This window comes from Alosa pseudoharengus, unplaced genomic scaffold (assembly GCF_046254945.1).
Source record: "Alosa pseudoharengus isolate Yale_2024_CS ecotype anadromous, Long Island Sound unplaced genomic scaffold, YU_APseudo_1.1 YU_APseudo_1.1_scf_15, whole genome shotgun sequence".
NCBI lineage: Eukaryota > Metazoa > Chordata > Actinopteri > Clupeiformes > Clupeidae > Alosa > Alosa pseudoharengus.
Window position 1 is genome coordinate 40,182,750 of NW_027468620.1, and position 20,952 is coordinate 40,203,701.

General features: G+C 40.8%; 1 long non-coding RNA gene across 1 annotated transcript; it reads left to right on the plus strand.

The window, feature by feature from the left end:
• The first annotated feature begins 210 nt into the window (after window positions 1-210).
• LOC143124707 (uncharacterized) lies at window positions 211-15,172 on the plus strand. The gene is made up of 5 exons (XR_012987068.1): window positions 211-481; window positions 12,818-12,905; window positions 13,746-13,856; window positions 13,958-14,101; window positions 14,329-15,172. It is a non-coding gene; the product is annotated as an uncharacterized LOC143124707 (long non-coding RNA).
• Window positions 15,173-20,952: the final 5,780 nt, after the last annotated feature.

Below are 20,952 nucleotides of genomic sequence, written 5' to 3' on the forward strand. Positions count from 1 at the left end.
GTTCATTTTTTCCTGGGTAACGACGCCACTGCCGACATCTTCCCGACATCTTGACGATTAGCTACCGATCTCCATAAGACATTTTACCGAGGCACTTTATGTCGGGCAGGCACACACGCCCTGACGTCGGCACGACCTAATTTGTTGTCTGGGGTGTTGTGTAATCTTTGTGGGGCTACATGCCCAACAAGTTTCGTGCACCCCGGTCTTTTAGTGTCCCGGGAATCGCACAAAATTACTGGGGGAAAAAATCCGGAAGAAAAAAAACTGACTAAATCTATATGACCGCCGCTTCATTGCACGGCGGTCATAAAAAATGAAACGAAACTTGAAGAAAGAAATACCGAGGACATGACCTCGGTGTCCTCTATGGTAGGCTAGATACAGCCATGTCGGTTTGGGTCGGCGCAGGTGTGTAATGCGCTTAATAGGTGGAGCCTTTTCAGTAAACCTAAACCTTTGCCAGCGAGTGAAGATGAGGGTAAGTTGAAACGGTAGCCTATCCTCGTTTTTCACAAACTGTAAATATAATTTTTATATTGTTTGCGACTCTCCTAAATCAAACCCTTAGTTAAACGACACGTTATTTCAAGTAACTGCAATTAACTACTGCAAGATTCATAAGATTATATTTGCGTTGTGAAATCGCAAGCGCTCCGTTCGCGTAGAGTAAAATTAGTTTTAGAAGACTGGACTAGTTTTTTTCGAATGTAGCTCACGCGCCGCTGTCAAGTCTGCTGTAGCCTGCCTGTTCGGCTTCAAAGTGTCACAGTGAAGGTCTGATTTTCGGTGGATATATAGCTTACTAGATTGACTTTCCGTAGCTAGACGGGCAGTCGATCACGACAAAGCAACTCGACTAGGCTACTCAATCAAGAAAGTAGCCTAGTTGTTGGTGCATTATGTCTTTTAACGTGATTAAACTACTGGCTTCGATTTTAGTTTCATATTCAGTTAATCGCTAGCCTAGAGGCTACAAGTTACTGTTATGAGTTCTTGTGAACCATGGGAACCAGCTAGGCCTACATTTTGTACAGGATCAGTGTTATATTTAACATGCTTCATACACGTCTTTCAACACTGTTTTTTTCGGTACCGCTGTCTCGCTATCCGGCAAAAGATTCTTTGGACGCCGCCATTGGCCGAATACCGGCGCCCATTGACTTACATTGAACACATGTAAACAAAACGTCAATTATGTGCTCAAACTAACGCCGCTGACTTATGACAACAACCATTCCACTTTGATACGAAACTACATTTTTGTACAACATTTATCCAGCAAAAATTACAGAATTTGGATCAAGTAATGTGGAGAAATATCAATATTAAGAAAATTGCCGCTGCGTGACGCCGAGCATTTCCCCTTGTCCATGAGTCACGTATAACGCCGGTGATCCACTAGCATGCGATGCGAACACCGCGACGCAGTATCCCTATTCATTTCTATGAGAAGCGAATTCCGCACCCGCATAGGATTCTGGGTATGCGGTGCGACGAGTGCTGTGGCTGCGGCGCGTCAAAAAGTTCAGCAATCCCCAACTTTATGCAAATGAATCCGTCCATCGCGAGGCGAGTATCCAATAGTAGAGCAAAACGCAGGGGAGGTCCATCATCACGTAGCCTAAACAAAACCTAATTTTCCGGTAGTGTGGTTACCGCACAGAAACATGTCAGATGAGAAAATATAATCATAGCAGTGTCTACATTTCCGTGTTTGTATGATGTGTGGCTAGAATCCTACAGGGGCAACTTCATGATTGAAATGACCGCCCAACTTGCAAACTAATTTATAGATGTGACTTTCCCTCCGTAATTTCAAAATAGTGGAGGGAAACATTTTGTTTGGTTGTTTACTAGGCTACCTGCCGCTTGCCCTGCCGCTTCCACCCATCTACCAAAGGGAACGCCCATCAAAGCGTCTTCATGGAGGGTAGCGTTGCGATTTGGGGAATTCGCATCGCATGCTAGTGGATCAGGGGCGTAACAGGTCACGTCGGTGGCCGTTAGGCCTATCCCTCACATGTCAGACTAATGACATTCAAAAACGTACCTTTATATTACATTACAATTTATAAAGGAACGAAATGTCAAAAGAATTAAGCAATATGTTAGCTGGATGACACGAATATTAGTAAGGAAATACAAGATTTTTACCGTAATGTCCAGTGAAATTACATATGTTGTGGCGCTATTGCGCGGCACGGCCAGCAGATGACATCATTGCACTACAGCAGTGGTCACCAACCTTTTTGAGCCCAAGATCCCTAACCTCGCCCTGAACAAAGGCAAGATCTACCTTGAAGCGTCAAAAGAAAATCAAAGCTAAAATACTTCCAATTTAAGGCCTTTTATTTAGGCAAATGTATCAGGTCAAAAATATCACATCCTCCACCCCCTTATACAGGCGTCAATGAGATAACACTTTAACACTTTAACAGCTTAACTCTCAAAAAGAATTTCAAGTTTTTGCCTGAAATTGCACTGTGCCTATTTACAAGGGCATTGTTCCCACCTCTTCTGGGGCCTACCATCAAATGTTGGACCTCTATAGAAAACTGAGAACCTCTAGTTTTCGTAGGAAACAGTCAAAATAAATGTGTGATGTACTCACAAAGAGTTACAGAGGCTAGAATATAGTTTTTTCTTTCTTCCGGATTACAAGCATCTCTGAACTGACCACATTTCAGCCCTCTAGGTCTCTTGATATCCCTTGGAAACACAACTGAGCCCTAGCACCAGGTCTTGTGAAGTTGTGTGCAAAAGTAGATCAATATAGAATGAAAATATGAGTGCTTTAGACTATTATTTGCCAAGGTATGCCCATGCGTTTTGTAAAATGCCTATGGATACTCCCCATAGGACTTTTTGTTATCCAAAATGCATACTGACAATCAAATGCTTACTGCACATGAACCCCAGCATAATCCTGGTCTCAAATGAAAGGTAACACTTTGAGGTTTCATGCTTGTATTTGGATTATACTTCAGGGGTTCTGATATGAAATGACTACACTAAATGTGGAATGATTACAAAAATGTCTCTATTTTTGCATTTACTTTGTTGGTTAAATGAGTGTGTATAAGATAGACTATACATCTGTACAACTAATATTGGATAACACAACATGAAGATTCAATTTCTATGGATTCTTGTGAATATTTCAGTACCCAATATGTTGCATCTACTTATTGTGCTGCAGCTACACTGCAGCCAGAAGTCAGGGTAGCACCAAAAGCGGAAGGAGGGGAGGGGGGCATTTTGGATCAAATTTAATTGAGACATAATAAGATTAATCTGAGAATGTAAAGCACTATACAGATTGTACATGAAAAAACTATGCTACATAGCAATATGGTGCATACAATTGATTTAGAATGTTGGGGGGAGGTGGGGGAGGGGGGTAACCGTCCCTCCGGCGGGACACTGAAAGTTATGTGGTCATAGTCTTTACTTACATGATTTTGGTTTTGATTTTCTAATTGGAGTAAGTGTTTGTGACAATACGTGAATGATAAATTTGATGTTTGATCGCTGTTTTGGTATGAAGCATCTTTCACGTAATTAATGCGTAGGCCTACTCTAGAAAGTGAAAGTAACCTAAGCCTAGGCCTACAATGCACTCCGTGTCTGTGCACGTCCGCAATCGATTACATTCTTCAAATGGAGAACAAATTCCTGATCGCTAAACTTTTGTTTTTTATTTTCTGTCAGTTAGCAGTTGATATAGAAGCACCTAACATAATTTGACTTCAGCGGTGACAAGTCCTGTTGAGAGACAAATTATCTTATCATCTTCATGCGCATGAAGCTGTCTGCGCGTTGTAGGCTAGATTTCCGTGAGTTCTTTCTATCTGCTTTACTTTTGTGAGTTGCGACCACCTAGGCTATGTTATAGACGTTCTATGAGGTACCAGTGTTTAGCTGTGTCACAAAACAATAAGCTTTGTCAGACTACTTTTAAAATGATATTCAGGGCTATATACATTTTAAACATTCGGGGCTGAAGACCCGACAAAGCCTTGCGTTAATTCTTCAGATGGGAAGTGTCAGGAATTTTCATACGAGAGACGCTCTTATTGGTGGTTAGTCTATGTCTAAAGTTTTCAAGTAAAGATTTGGGATTATTACATACTCATAAAAGGTAAAGAACAAGCATCTGAACCGAAAACATCCACTCCATGCTGTTTCACCAAGCGTCAATAAAGTAGGCTGTCTGTCTATCTACGTAGCCTATGGACCCTTTCAAGAGGGTTCCATTATCAGCATCATAGTTGGCCCCACAAGACTTCCTTTTTAACATTCCATATGTTATCTTAATGCAGAGGAAGTAGATTGGGGCCCAAATAGAACGTTCAAGCATTGTTTTTGTTTTTATTGTTGAAAGGGTCTATAGCCTATATTGATGTTGGCTGATTTTAATCACAAACTGTATTTGTAGCAATGTCGTGATATAATCAATGTTTAACTTTGATGTGTTTAAGTAGTAAACTTATTCACGTTCAATTGCAAGACAGTATGCCTAAAAAAGAACCCCTTCTTATACACATGCATGCACCCTCATCTTTCCTCACGCACCGCACGCGTGTACACACACACACACACACACACAGGTTGCTAGGTTACCATAGCAAATAGGCTCACCCCAGAAATTATTTTTTAGTAGCCTAATGGTAAAATTATTTGTAAGTAGCCTAATGGTAGGCTATTTTTTAATAATGGTAAAATTATTTGTTAGTAGCCTAATGCCAAATGCTGCAGGTGTAGAAATCTATATAAAACAGATTTCCTTTGATGTCAGGTCTAGATTACAGCATAAAACTCGTTGTGCATATTAGTACATTAAATTGCTTTCCCTCTTCTCCCTCTCAGCACTTCACAACATAGTATGGACAGCTTTGTTCGCCCAGCTAAGTCATGCACAAGCGGTTGCAATTTTATAGAGAGCATTTTGAACATTATTTAATTGTTGGCACTGGCACTTATAAACACTAAATGGGTAAATTGCAATAAATGGGCTTAGTTTTGGAGCCAAATGTTGGAGTTAGAATAAATACCTCTGTGCCAATTGCTTGATCATTTTAACAGCAATGTCATTTTTGTTATGCATTATTTGTTTTGTACGGAGCCCCCCGGGTGACATGGGGAAAAAAAAACATGGGTTAGAAAAAAAAAAAAAAAGTAGTGGGGAAAAAAAAAACATGAGGAAGAAAAAAAAAAACGATGCACTTTTGCGGGATCTCATTGCGGGATCTCGCAAAGTTTTGCGAGATCTCGCAAAACTTTTTTTCTACTTTTGGAACTTGCTGGGCTTCCTACTTGACCCCAATAGGCCCACAAACCACTACCGCCAGATGGCAATCGTATCATGATACTATGATTGCTCTATCACTGTTGCGTGTTGTGGGTTTTCTGGACACATTACATAGGCCTATGACACGGGAGGGAGAGGGAGACACCTGCGTGCAGACACGCACACACGCAGGCGCGTAGCAAGCGTGGGGGATGTGGGTGTTATAATGTACACAGTTTTGCTGGAACACAATTATATCCCCCACACTTTTTGTCAGATTAAATTGAAAGTAAAATATGGAAATAAACGCTCCCGTAAAGAGTTGGAACCGTATCTATAACGAACACACAGAGACACAAATAGGTCTGTTGATTTGATTGAACGGTCATCCAGGCAATCACACCAAGTTAGGTGAAGAAGCAGAGCCGCTCTGATCAAATTCAAAGTGTACGTCTTTCAAGGCTGCTGCTTGGGTCTGCATTGTAACGTCTGCAGTGAGCAGATTTCAGATAGAATTGAAATGATAATTGTTACCGCATTATGCTAATTTAGTAAACCAAAATTCACTGTCTGACTGACAGTTTTTGCCACAATGCAGGGAGTCAAAGTGAAAGCGGGTTGCGTGCACCAAGGCACCTGTTTATGCAGGAAAACCTTTGGCTACTGTTCTCAGAGCATTATGCTTTCTCTGCCTATGATCTGCAGCTTTTCTCAAACTATGGGCCTCCTCAACAATGAACCTACTACTGCTCCACGTAGCCGCGAAATTAAGTTATGCCCGGTGCCTCACACATCTGCCCATTTGCAGCATACTGTAGTGAATGGCTACTTGCGAACGTTGTGGATTACTTGCGAACATTGTGGATTACTTGCGAACACTGTGGATTAGGCTACTTGCGGACTCTGAATTATCTCTGGACACTTACGGTCAGTCTCATAACGCTCCAGGCTGGAGCTGCTGTACGGACTAAACCAGTACTTTCTCAAAGCCGGTCATAGGACCCTGTGATCTAGCTCAGTCTATTGATTGCCTTGTTATTGCAGTCTAGTGTGGCCTACTGTGTGTGTGTGTGTGTGTGTGTGTGTGTGTGTGCGCGCGTGTGTGTGTGTGCGCGCTTTGAGTTTAGCCCCCGGCCGGGGTTAATGGCCAGTCCCTTCCCCTAGTTTAACTCGGCCATAGAGAGGGCTAGTTTAAGCGGGTTGTATGAATGCGGGGTGGTTGTGTGTGGGAGGTAGTGGTGTATTAATTAATTCTTGTGAATAAACTGTGAAAAGTAAATCCCGAGTTGTGTGTGTGTGTGTGTGTAACTCCTCCTCCGACTACCAATAACATAATTACAATACTTATTCATTTGGTGTCATCAACTATATAGACATAGCCCAGTCATCACACATACAGTACGTCTCCAAGACGCTTGTAAAGGAACAGCTTAATTACATCGCGTTCCATTTAGAACGTTTTATTTGATCTGATCTTACAAACGGCAGCGTCAAGACACATTTGAGTTCTACATCGGAGATAGAACGCTTATGATCGATCATGCAATGTGTGCGTCCCTGCAGCAAGTGAAACTGGAGGTAACGTGGGCTAGAAGCAACAATAGTTTAAACAAAACGTGGCTTCCTGTAACTATCAATGGAAAAATGCATAGAAACTGCTAATCATAATCTTTAAATTGACATTAATTAAGCTGGCTATATGCAGCACAATTTATATATATTCCCTTTGCATATGTTTGGGTAGACTTCAAACGTTTTTGAATTTGAGCTTACAGTTCTGTGTCCTTTACATTTATTTAATAGGTATTAGTGATACACAGGGTGCGATTTGTGTAAAAAACAGAGGGGGGGGATTTTGAATATGTTACCTTGAATACCTTTAGCTTAGTTTTAGTTTATCGTTGTGTATGACTTTAAACAGCGAGTGTGCTCAGCTCCTCTAATGCAGGGTTGGACTCTGTTTTGAGAAACATACAAATTCACCTTGTTCTTGACCCATCTGAAATGACTCCTCTGCCTTTGCTGCCTCCATCCTTTCTGTATTTGTTATGTAAAATGTTGTATATGATGACACTGAAGTCTTGAGTTAGTGAATTGGCTAACAGTGTTAGTTGGTATACAAATAGCCTACACATTGCGCTACACGCTGCGTAGGCTGCGTGCATTCTCTCTCCTGCAGATTTGCGTTCAGTAGCCAAGTGCGTAATATTGTAAAAGTTGAAAAAATAAATGTGTTTATTGAAGCCTACAGAAAATAAATAGCTTACTATCATACTGTCAGTTAATTGGCAACAGTGCAGTGAAGAGTTTGGAGAGAAGTTATAGGGCAACTTGAAGTTTTATGAAAATAATTTACGAACCAGAACATATGGGCCATAAGCTTCTATTTCTTGCAGCTGTTAAAACACCCGCTAGATAGTTTAAATACCCACCAACATTTGTTTTTGCTGTACAGATTATTTCTGTAAGTTATTTGTCTACTAGGCCTAGCCTACTGGCTGATTTATCAAACGAGTGCTTTCTCGTTCGTCCTCCGCAAACTACTAGGTGTTTAAAGTAAGACGATATGCTGCTCTGAGCGCGTTTTATGTTTGGTTCAGCGCTGTTTTCCCTGCGGAAGTTCCCGCACTAAAATGTTGAGAGGGACTGAAAATGTTACAATGTTTTTGTGTTCGATGACGTTCAGAAATATGCGCCGTCTGCCAGAAGGCTACTGAATAGCCTACTCTGATGTATTGACACTGAAGATCGCTAGATTTCAAGAGTTTAAGTAGGCTAGCAGTTAAGTTGCATTCATCGCTATCAATGGGTTTAATCCTTGTCCCCACCGGAGATAAAAATAATTTAGCAGAGGTAGGGATAGGAAAACCAGAGTTGGGGAAATCCTCACCATCCCCCCTACAAATCGCACCCTGGTGATACCTCGAAATTAGGCTGCTGTCTGTTAGGCAATTTATTGTAGCCTGCTGTGTGTGCGTGTCTGCACGCAGGTGTCTCCCTCTCCCTCCCTTGTCATAGGCCTATGTAATGTGTCCAGAAAACCCACAACACGCAACAGTGATAGAGCAATCAGAGTATCATGATACGATTGCCATCTGGCGGTAGTGGTTTGTGGGCCTATTGGGGTCAAGTAGGAAGCCCAGCAAGTTCCAAAAGTAGAAAAAAAGTTTTGCGAGATCTCGCAATGAGATCCCGCAAAAGTGCATCGTTTTTTTTTTTTCTTCTTCATGTTTTTTTTTTCCCACTACTTTTTTTTTTTTTCTAACCCATGTTTTTTTTCCCCATGTCACCCGGAGGGCTCCGTAGTTTTGGTTGTTTAAAAGTGCAAATAAAAATTATCCGATTAATCGATCGATAAAGTGCTAGATTAATCGATTACAAAAAGAATCGATAGCTGCAGCCCTACTCTTTAATAATCAAAAAAATAAACGCTAATGAAGTAAACTTGTGACCATCAAAAATCGTTTATCGCCTGTAACTCCGTGATAACAGGACGTAACAGGAAGGCATTTGGCTGAGCAATGGAGGTTAATATGCTCTATATTTTGTCCAAATGATGTCTGTCCAGGCTTGGAATTTCACCATTCTGGGGGCAAGGCCACTTGGCCTTCAGTTGGGCATATTTTGTGGGGGGCACAAAGGCCACATGTCAGGGCACCAAGGCCAAAGTTAACTATACAGTAGTAGGCTATAAAAATGATCAAAGTTGTTTTTAGCCTATTCACTGCAGTAGACCTGCATCACTGTATGAAACATTACAAAAACATGAAACATGACAGAACTGTAAATCATCTGATCATCTAATATTTACAGATATCTAGGCTATATATAACATTTATTATGACCGCCGCGCAGCGACCGCGCATGCCCAAATTTCCGTCAATGATTCCCGGGACACTGAAAGACCGGGGTACACGAAACTTGGTGGGCATGTAACCCCACATGGATAGCATGGAACCATCGTTTTTCGTTTTGATCTGTAGCCCCCCCGCTGGACTGGACCCCCCGAAAGGAGGGTAGGGCAGACACAGTTTTCTGTGAAGGGTAGGGTTTAGGAGGACCATTTTTTTTTGTATGTTGATCTCAAGGGGCCATGTCAACCCATTCCATAACCACTCATTTCATGTATAGCGCCACCTAGTTAAACACAAAAAAGTAAAAATGAGGTGTTGTAATCGCAGGTATCTGTGACCTAACATAGTCAAAACTGCACGAAATTGGAAGTTTAGGATCATTATGACACCCTCTGAATGCACGCCAAGTTTCGTGGAATTCCGTTCATGGGGGGCCACACAATAAATTCATTTAGTACTATACACCAACTGGCCTGTAGGTGGCCGGAGACAGTTTTCTGTGAATATCTCGAGAACCGTAGGGCCTAGGAGGTCCACCTTTTTTTTGTATGTTGGTCTTAAGGAGGCATGTCAACCCATCCCATTACCACTTATTTCATGTATAGCGCCACCTAGTTAAATTAAAAAGCAAAAAATTAGGTGTTTTCATCACAATATCTCTGGCTGACATGGTCAAAACTGCACAAAATTGAAAGTGTAGGATCATTATGACACCCTCCGAATGCATGCCAAGTTTTGTGAACTTTCGTTCATGGGGGGCCTTACAATAAAATAATTTATGTGTACATTTAGTGACCGTACACCAACAAGAATTCCCGGGACACTGAAAGACCGGGGTACACAAAACTTGGTGGGCATGTTACCCCACATGGATAGCATGGAACCGTCGTTTTTCGTTTTGATCTGTAGCCCCCCCGCTGTACTGGACCCCCCGAAAGGAGGGTAGGGCAGACACAGTTTTCTGTGAATATCTTGAGAACCGTAGGGCCTAGGATGACCAATTTTTTCCGTATGTTTGCCTCCAGGGGTCATGTTAACCCATTCCATGTGCACACATGTGCATAAACAGATACACACGGACACACATGCATTCACAGTAATCATACGTATGACACATACTCACACAGTAGACATATGTACGCATGCATGCACATGCACAAACACACATACGCAGGCAAACACACAAGCACGCACACACACACACACACACACACACACACATAAACATAAACGTGTACACGCACACATGCACACAATTCAAGAATTTCTCAGAATTATGAACAGGCAAGATGGGGGTGGGGTTGTATAAAATGAATTTTACATGTGAAATCTATGAACTAATCATGTTTTGGTACTTGTTGTCTAGCAGATACCAGTGAGAATTGAGTGTGGCTAATGCAATTTAGTGAGACAGTTAGAATCATATAGGCCTTTCAGCGTGATTTATTTTTGTGGAAAAAATGTGCTGGACTGGGCGGCGGTCATATTTTGTACCGCTCTGCGGTACATCTAGTTTTATATTTGGCCTGTTATGAAATCATGTATTGAACAATTTAAGCACAGCTCAGCTTTAAGAAACTCAAATAGCCTAGATGCATGCTTAGCATTTTGTGATCATTAAGGCTACTTTCACAAACTCTTAGTCAGCTGTCCTCTGATTTACCAATATCTAGGCGATATTTGTAACATTTATTTATTTTGTTGTCCCGTTATGAAATCATGTGGAACAACTTAAACACATTGTAAAACTTAAAGCCCAAATTTGGAGACATCCATGTATGTCGAACTTCACTGCAAATTCAAAACGGGATTACTCAGGAACGGCTAACTGTACAGAGGACTGCTTTACACCTTTGTGTTCGGTAAGGTCTCCTGTTTATTCTGATATGATGGTTTGTCATGTGTTAAAAGAAGGGTTCGTAAAGTATTCCACTGAGATGAATGGGTAGGGAGATCATGGGACGCAACCTTCAGTGTAGAATGTATGATTAAATTGAATTATATTATTTACTTTTCTCGCGAACCGTTCAACACCGCAATTATCGGCTAACATCGTTTAAAAGCTGAGAAAAAACTCTTTCATGTGTACTTGTGATGTCTGTGTGATGAATAGGCTACTTCGCGAGTAGTTCAACTAAGAATGGGTGAATTTGGACGCACTTTCCTTCTTGCGCTGTCACTTTCTCCACTGCGTAAAAGACTAAATTAATTTTATTTAGCACAGGCTGAATAAAAATCGCTATTAGTAGGACGCAAAGCAGAATATTGAAAGAAGGGGGCACCAAGGCCACCGTGGCCTGTAAACCTCTGATTTTCAAAGGGGCCTCACGGCCAACGAAAGGGGCTACGACGGCCATTGCCGTCGTGGCCGCCGTGAAATTCCTACCCTGTGTCTGTCTATCATCGTTGCACTCGGGGAAAACCAGAATGTTTAATTTGTCCTGCGTTTCTTCTACGGCTGCAAACGGGATTCACTCGCCGTTAACCAAATATTTCTTTATTAGGGCAGGGCAGGCATATTTCTGGCTATTAAATTATTTCTAAACCAGTCTGCTAAAGTTTGTAGTGAAGTCTGTGTAGGGTTTTCCAGCTCCATTTCTTTTTACGAGACACCCTGCTCACTTGAGACCTCTGCCGGTTGTTGCAGCATCGTTGCAGCGTCACTGGAAAAATACAAATTAAAGTCGCGTGATGCCACGTGAAGCTGGCCAAGTCGAAGCACTGCCCACTGTATACTACAGCTTCAGTGTCAGACTGCCATCACTAGTTTGAACCTTATCTGCAACCCTGACACTATTAATGTCAGGAACAGTGTCTGTGTCTCTGTGTGTGTCTGTTTTAGTGAGGGTAAAAACATGTTTGATTGAGTAATTAAACTAGCTGTGCATCTAGATGATCTAATCAAGGGTAACGTAAAAGATAGGTTGAGGCAGCAAGTGTGTAGTAGAATTACTGTAGAAAGACTGTTGTCTTGTAGGCTACTCCGAATAGCAGGGAAAAAAGTTTTCTTTTACTTTCTATGGAAAAATATGAACCGCTCTGGGCCCACTTGGACCTGCAAAAAGAATCATCGGCACATTGTTGCATCACAATTTAACTGGATTGTTAGGGTAAGATGTGTAAGGGATAATGTATAGAACGCCGGTCATTATTGGGAAAATAAGTCCCAACAGGGCAAACCGGTCTTGTTCCGCCCTGAAGGGACTTATTTTCCCAATAATGACGGGCGTTCTATACATTATCCCGCTTATTACACGGCTACTTGCCAAAACAAAACAATAAACTCCCCACGATATGACTCTTTAGCCTACATAGCCTACATAGCCTAGGCTATAGCCTATTTGTTACCGTTTCATCGTGGCTTTTGGTGAGAAACAAATCGTTCGACAACAGCACACGCTGAACTTGAATCAAACATTCTTTAGAACACAGCTGATCAACCGTCTGCTTTTACTTTTGAATGAAGTTCCAGTCCTTGCGTATTGATATGAAAGACGTGAAATAGAAGCACAAAGCCCATTTTCCTTGACAGCGGTCTGTTATACTTAGCAACGGTCTGTTATTGAGAATTAGCAGACCACCGAACGTTGGGAAGGCCCATTCAAGTGAATGGAGCATTCTGCAGCATTATGAAGAGCCGTATAATAAAACTGTTAATTTTTTTCTTCAGAAAAGAATTGTATGCAGTCTGGTCATGGTATGCATACTGCTTTGCACACAAGAAACCAATCCAGTAATGAAACCTGACCCATCCTACAGTAAGTAGATGAGTGCATTTACCAACATTCTGTTATACTGTTGAAGGGTGGTGGTAGCGTAATGGCTAAGGAGCTGGGTTGGCATGCAGTAGCCAGAAAAGTTGTGAGTTCAAAAGCCAGCTGTCACCGTTGTTCCCTTGAGTTGCTCTAGGGTGACTACCCCTTGTAATAAATGACATACATATTTAGAGGCAGCCGTGGCCTACTGGTTAGCGCTTCGGACTTGTAACCGGAGGGTTGCTGGTTCGAACCCCGACCAGTAGGCATGGCTGAAGTGCCCTTGAGCAAGGCACCTAAACCCTCACTGCTCCCCAAACGCCGCTGTTGTTGCAGGCAGCTCACTGCGCCGGGATTAGTGTGTGCTTCACCTCACTGTGTGTTCACTGTGTGCTGAGTGTGTTTCACTAATTCACGGGTTGGGATAAATGCAGAGACCAAATTTCCCTCACGGGATCAAAAGAGTATATATACTTATACTTATACATAAGTAAGTCGATTTAGACGTCAAAAACGTCAAAGCGTAAGTAAGTTCATTAAGAAGTTGGTGTGCAGGTTCCATGGAAGGTATTCATTAAAGAATTCAGTTCACAGAAAATGTATTGACAGCAAGAGATCGATGATAATGTTATATGTTATTGTGATATTTTTTTTTTTTTTTTGTGAAACTAAAAGATGCACTGTAATGGCATGAAGGTAATTGTATTGTAGTTGTACTGAACAGGAATTATTTTTTTTTATGTTAATACAATCATGACCCATACAAATTGAGATCTGATCACTTTATGGACTACTTTTTAAAATAGGGTTTTTATCAAACAAACTTTCTGATATTGTCTGTAGCTATTGCTTGTGGACCTAAATCTAAGAGGGTCTGCTCAACCGATGACTGCAAGTGGAAACCTACTGATGTATTTCGTGCTGGGATGAAATACACTTGCCGTTACAAATCTGGTATATTATACACTATGTGCCACCTTCCAAGAACACTTAGTCATAAAGATCCTTTCTTTATTTTTATTCTGTCATTTGACTTGATTTACTCTGCCTTCCAGATGGAAATATGACTTGCTCTCCTCAGCGAACTACAGATAACAAGGACAGCGATATAGTGTGTGATTCACTTGAGAAATGTGGCTTTGAGACACCTTTTGCAAAGGAGACAAGATGTCAAATTACTATGAGTCTGTCTTATGCATGTAAGTTTTCATTCAATCATTGCATTATAAACTAGGCATATTGCTGATTTGTTGATAGCACAGCCATTCAAACGAAGATTTAACAGTAGGCTACTCTTAAATGCCTTTAAACATTTTTTCATTTCTAAAGTTAAGACGTGAGACAGACAATGAAAAAAGACAATATCAAATCAATATTGAATTCTGATGGCCAGTCTGTTCCTTTTTTAAATCCTCTTTGCAAACAGCTTTGATGACCACAATCACCCCTTCACACAATAAGAACGATTACCAACATCAGCCTGGTGAAAGTGAACCTGCACCAACTAATTATGTAAAGATTGCTCGCATTTCCACTGTAATAATTGTCTTCCTGATACTAATAGGCCTTTTTCTAAGGAAGGGAAAGGAGAAAACAAAGAGAAAAGTGTCACTGACACAAGATGATAAAATTCAATATAGCTCTCTTTCTCAGGTAACAATAGAAGGGCAAGATCCTGAATGTGGTGTGTACCGTAGATCTAATTCCATTGAAACAAAAAATGGGATGCAATCCAGTGGACAAAATGAAATATGACATCAGTTTTTTTTTTTTTTTTACACATTCAACCTGTAATAATGAAATCCAGTTCAAATAATCAAATTATGTTACTACTATTGTTGAAATTCATTGTGGCAGTCTCATGTCTGCTTCGAAATTTAATTCAAAGCTTTAGTTGCGTGACACAGGGCACGCCTTTGTGGGTTGTTGCAGTAGGAGAGTCAGGAGAAAGCACTTCCCCGATCAATTGACTCAAACAATTTCTATAAACACCCACAGATGTAAAAATCTAGCTTCAGAAAGCCCAGGGAAATATCACCCTAGCTTCAACCATTTTACAGAGTATAATTTGCAGTCATCTAAACTACCATAGTCAGGGGTGTAGTGGTAAAATAAGAGGTGTGTAAACTATGAATTATGTGATCACGGTGAGGTGGACTGTACCGTGCTGTATCAGATTTTTTACTAGATGTACCGCATAGCGGTACAAAATATTACCGCCACTCAGTCCTGTACAACCGTTCCGCGATAATAAATCACACTTCAATTTGTCTCCATCTTTTACTCCATCCCCCACTCTTGAAACTTTTGTGTATTGTTGTTGCCTGTGTGTGTGTGCGCGGCTGCACACAAAGCTGTTTTACATCTAACCAGTGGTGCAAATAACTGACATGTCCAAATGGGCCTTGATGAAATGCGTCGCTAGACTGTTCATACACATTTTAACGGGCCAAAGTACTGTTGTCTGTTATTGTTCGTGAAAATATTGTGTATGTTCTAGGGGTGTAACGGTACACAGAAGTCACGGTTCGGTTCATACCTCGGTTCGGACATCACGGTTCGGTACGAGTTCGGTACAATGGAGGGAAAAGCAAACAAAAATGCAGAAAGCATTTTTTTTGTACATGTCTCAGCCTGTACCACCTAGTGTCATACAGTCTCTTCCCTGAGCTATCTGCAACAGCCAAGTGTGTAAGATGTAGACTAAACAGTACAATAAGTACCCAGACTCCATCTGTAACTTGTAAACAAAATAAGACAATCAGCTATAAAAATGAAAATAGGCCTACAGCATCTCTTATTTCTGAAAGTGCAAATTACATAGAAAAATGATTTTTAAAAATCCATTTAAGCAAGACCTTCAACATCTGTGTTTAGTTGTATATGGAAGAGTCTACAATTTGCCTCAATATTTTTAATTGTGTGTAAAGTAATAATCTAGCCTACTAACTGTGAAAATATCACAGTATTTTACCTTTTTTTAAAAAACGAAATTGCTCCTTTCATTTCATAAACAGACTAGCCTACAACTAGAAGTCACGTGACTTTGCCCTTTGACGTTAACTCACCGTAGCATGGTTTGTTTATTAGCCTGGTTAGCGTTGTCACTTTATTTTACTGTCTATGCACTTAACACTACCAGCTCCTCATGTGAGAAGTTGGAAGTTACCCCAACATAAAGGTAATTACCACGCGATTTACATAGCTTTCTGTCATTACGAAATTATTTGATTTAAGCCATAGGTTTTGGCCCTATTTGTATGTGTATCCAAAGGCTGCTGAAGCGCAGGGGAAGTTTTTTTCCCCCTCGTTTCAGTGATTGGTAGCCTACATCATCTGGGTGATGACTTCGAATATGTGTAGCATTTTTTCCACTCACATACCCAACAACTGCTGAACAACGCCGACACACAGTTTCATCTTATCCACCACTCTTTCGCCTGTACTAACGTTACTGTAACTGAAGTTCAACTTCTCAAACTTGCGATCTTAAAGAGACCAGCGGATCCTCTAACTCTTGTGGGTCTAACCTCAGTGCTGCTAATGACTGACGGACTCGACCGACGACCTGACAAAAAAACACATAGGCGCCAATCAGAGCTTCAGAGCTAAGGCGAGGCTACAGATTAGCGTTAGGTGTCGCTAAAGAACTCCCGTAACTCTCGCTACTTAACAGTAATTGCGCATGGCATTAATTAATCCGCACACGAGTTTTATGTATTTTTATACCGTGTATTCTGCGTGTAAATTCATGCACCGAACCGTGACGCCCGTACCGTTTCGGTTCAATACGAATACATGAACCGTTACACCCCTAGTATGTTCCCTTGCATTGTGTAACTTGGTCTGGCTTTCACCAGACCAAGCTCAATCTTTTAAGAAATCAAAAAATAAATAGCTGGCAGATCAGGCTGGGTTCACCCATAGTCCATAGACGCCCGATATTGTTTAATTTTCCGATTGAGATATCCACGCTCTGGCTATTCTAAATGCAAAAATGCATAAGGGAGTTATGACAAAACTGTAACTAACAAACTAGATCCTAATAGAAAGCTGTTAGCTTCCCTAAGCTACAGGTAGGCCTATAAGGTAGGCCTATTTACAACATAAATTGTCAATAGGCTATGCTGGCGACACAAATAAAATCTCCTTTGGAAACCAATGGCTTACACCTTACAGTATCAAGCGGACTTAAACTGCCATTTTGTGGCGAAAAGTTGTAATAAAATTCACGCAGCTCCATGAGTCAAGGAAAGCGCGAATGAAGTAGCCACTTCTAAATGGGACCCACTACACAGTAGTTTAAGGTGTGTTGCTAAAGCAGCCATAATGAAATGAAGGTGTCATTGTTTGGATACTTCACACACACATGCTTTTTAATCTCACAGACACCACTACCAAGCTGGAATCAAAGCACATCGATTCCCCTCTCACACCCTGCACGCACTTAAAACAAATAAACAGGCGTCTCCGTCTCACGCATGTATAGGCAAAACTGTATCAGACCGGTGTAACGTTGGTAAATCTTCCATTGCACAGAATGATTTTTGTAGCACGTGCAACAAATGACAGTCGAAAGATACAATTACAGTGCTGCTATCAATTTGCTTGGTATAACCGCATTTATAGTGTTCTACAAATGCAATCAATCAAATTGGCCTCCATCACTCAACCAACGCTAACGGTAACATTATTGTACCTAGGTCCTTATTGATATTATAAGATTAACGTACCTGCAGTAAAAACCAAGCATGTCCGATAAACATTCTCAGATTTATTTCGGCTTCAAGAAGAAATGGGAATTACATTTCATGTGAACATCGTCCTATCCTTATTAAACGTTCTCTGCGGTAAACTACAGTCCTTGTAGGAAGCGTCCATTGTTTTTCCAACCCACAGGCCAATGAGTGTACAGTCACTAAATGTACACATAACCTACATTTTTTTAGACCCCCCCATGAATGAAATTCTATGAAACTTGGCATACCCCCAGAGAATGCCAGGTCAATCATACACATAAAATTTGGTGCAGTTCTGAACATCTTAACTGAAGATAGGGGCAATTAAAGCAGAATGATATGGCATTTTCATTTTTTACCGGGGGGGGGGGGGGGGGTGCAAATCACAAATGAGTGATTATGGGCCAGGTTGATGTGGGCCCTTGAGACCAACATACCATAAAAAATTCTTAATCCTCAGTGCCACGGTTCAGGTAGTTATTTAGGAAAAACTGCTTTTTTTGCGGTAAAAGTCTAGTGGGGCTACATACCCACCAAATTTCATGTGCACCGGTGTTTCGGTGTCCCGGGTATCGTTGACCAAAAATTCAGGAAGTAGATGACTGGAAAAAAAAAAAAAAACTTTGTCAATCATTATATGACCGCTTCGCTAGCGGCGGTCATAATAATGGACAGAACATGTTTAATGATGGTGGAGGTTATTGGCCAATGTTTATCACAATATCAATGTCCCATGTTTATAACAATACCAGTGGTATTAAATGGTTCCTAGAGTGTTGCTGAGTGTACATATTGTGAATGTGGATTATACATTGTCATTTTTGAATTTTAAAAGTTGCAATTAGTGAATAAACTTGTTTTAGAGGTGGATAAACTCTATTTCTGAAATTTCAGAGGTGGATAAACTGTTTACTTGCATTTAGCCTCCACTAAAGCCCTGAACAGTCAAATAATTAGCGCCACGCAGTTTGTTTGATTCGTTTTAAGGGTGCACCGAATCCAGGTTTCGGATTCAACCGAATCTTAAGCTTTTTGATGGGATTCGGATTCTGCCAAACCTTGTTTTAAATCAAACCGAATCCTAGCCTACTCAGTGTTTCTGCCGCTGCTAGAATATGAGTGCCGTTGCAATAGGCTACACAAGATTCCTCACGTCATGTCTCCCTGCCATTGTTTAGTAGGCCTACTCACCACAATCATATAAATATTATCTCATCTCTTATGATCCAAAATAGATATTCTTTGAGTTGTTGTGTACCGAATCGAATGTAAGATTGTGGCCAAAACTGGTACTGCAATCACTTTCAAATGACTAGAGTGGTGTATCCCCTCCCCCTCCCCCCTGACTGGCAGAGCTGGCACCCCGGATGCCGAAACACTACTGACTTCGTGATTAGTAGATCGGTGGAGGGTGGCGCATCAGGCCAAAACACAACATGACATGATAAAACACAACATCAACATCAGTTGAGGGCTGAAACTTCAATATCCTGGCCGGACTACTGTTGTCAGTGATATAAGTATTTGAAATGAACATGATTTCTTAATGTCTAGTCACATATCAGGGCCATTTTATGATTAATTGAAATACATTTCTTACATACGGTTCCTTTAACTAATGACATAGAAAACATGATTTGCATCCACATATCAGTTGCCTAAAACTGTGAGACTCAGCCTTCCTCGGAAACTCGCAAAGCTCTTAAAGTGACAGGCACTCAATTAGACCTACACATCACCAATACAATGTAGCCTAACACATTAACTGACATTAAAGATAAGTGAAATAGTTTAGCCCACAGGCAGAAAATAAATTGTAAAAATATTTTCTGTCTTGTGCCATTTATTATTTTTATTTTGTTTCATATCAATTTCTACCAATAATATAAATGAAAAAGATGAACAGAAAAAAACATGAATAATCCTGCCTATAATGTGACCAGTTCACATGCTGCAATTATCATGCTTTGTAAATGGCATTTCCCCCCCACAGTTTCACAGTTTTTGGAGATGTTTATGCATGCAACAAGACATGACTGGGATTCGGTATTCGGTTCGGTATTTAACCTTCGAACCTTAAAAAACAGGATTCAGTGCATCCCTAATTAATTAATTTTGCTTTATTTAACCTTGTTTTATATGGATTGCACACATTTTAACACTGTAAGGTTACACTACTTATGTTTGTTCACTAATCATATGTTTCTTTGTTCTAGTTAGTTTTGCTTTGTATGTGTTTGTACTCAGTGTTTTTTTGTTTGTTTGTTGATCCCTTTTGTGTTAATTTGGTTTGGCCACATGTTTCCTTCTGTGTCATTAGGCCAACTTGATGCAGCACAACGCTGTGTAGATCTGACTTAACACAATGTATGCTGGGTTGATCACAATGCATGCTGGTTAGAAATGTTGTCTGACTTCCTCTGGCGAGACAGGAAGTTACCCTGTCACATGACTCAGGTTGTGCAGTTGCTCACCACAAACTGCATAAGCATAGGACCCGCCCTCATGACATCAATTCAAACAGCTGATTAGAAGGAATCTCCTGTGTCGATTATAACAAGTTTCTCATGCTGATTCCTTATGTTGGAACTTGTGTAAATTGATCAAAATATAAGGGATACCTTGTTATATGTGATTTCTGCGACAGAAAACATTTTTATATCTGTTTTTTTATGTTGTTGGGAATGCAGATGACACATGTAGAGAAAACACTTTTATGTGAATTTATGTGCTACATTGCAGACCATTTAAATGTATGACAATGGTTTATTAAAACAACATCATAGTAATTTATTTAATCAGCCATCGTGTTCATTTTAATGAATAGGAAATAAATAAAGGCACCCTTGAAGTGTAACTCTGGAGTAAAAACAATCTAGGGTCTATTTACAGTAGGTATGGTTAACTTTTGATTGACAGCAAAATTACATTAATTGGTGGCGTTTTGAGAGACTGTTTATTTGCATGATCACTGAATGGGCTCACAGGGATGCTAACAGGGCAAGGTGCCACACAGGGGCGGATCTAGAGATTTTGTCCTGGGGTGGCGATAGCCTGGCTAACGTCATACCCTCATCTCAAATGAGACGGGGTCTGGGAACTAGGCATTCATTTTCTCGTATTTGAAACGTGGTTTACGAATGCCCAGAGCCGTTTATTGGGCGCTACAAATGTCTATCAAATGCGTCTGTACGTAGCTCATAACGGCTTCGGTGTGTCGTCATTGTCTTGCTGCCCTCCCTCCGTTCTGTGATTGGTCCCCTAACTGAGGCGAAAATTTGCTCCATGGTATCCAGGCTGCCTAGCAGCGT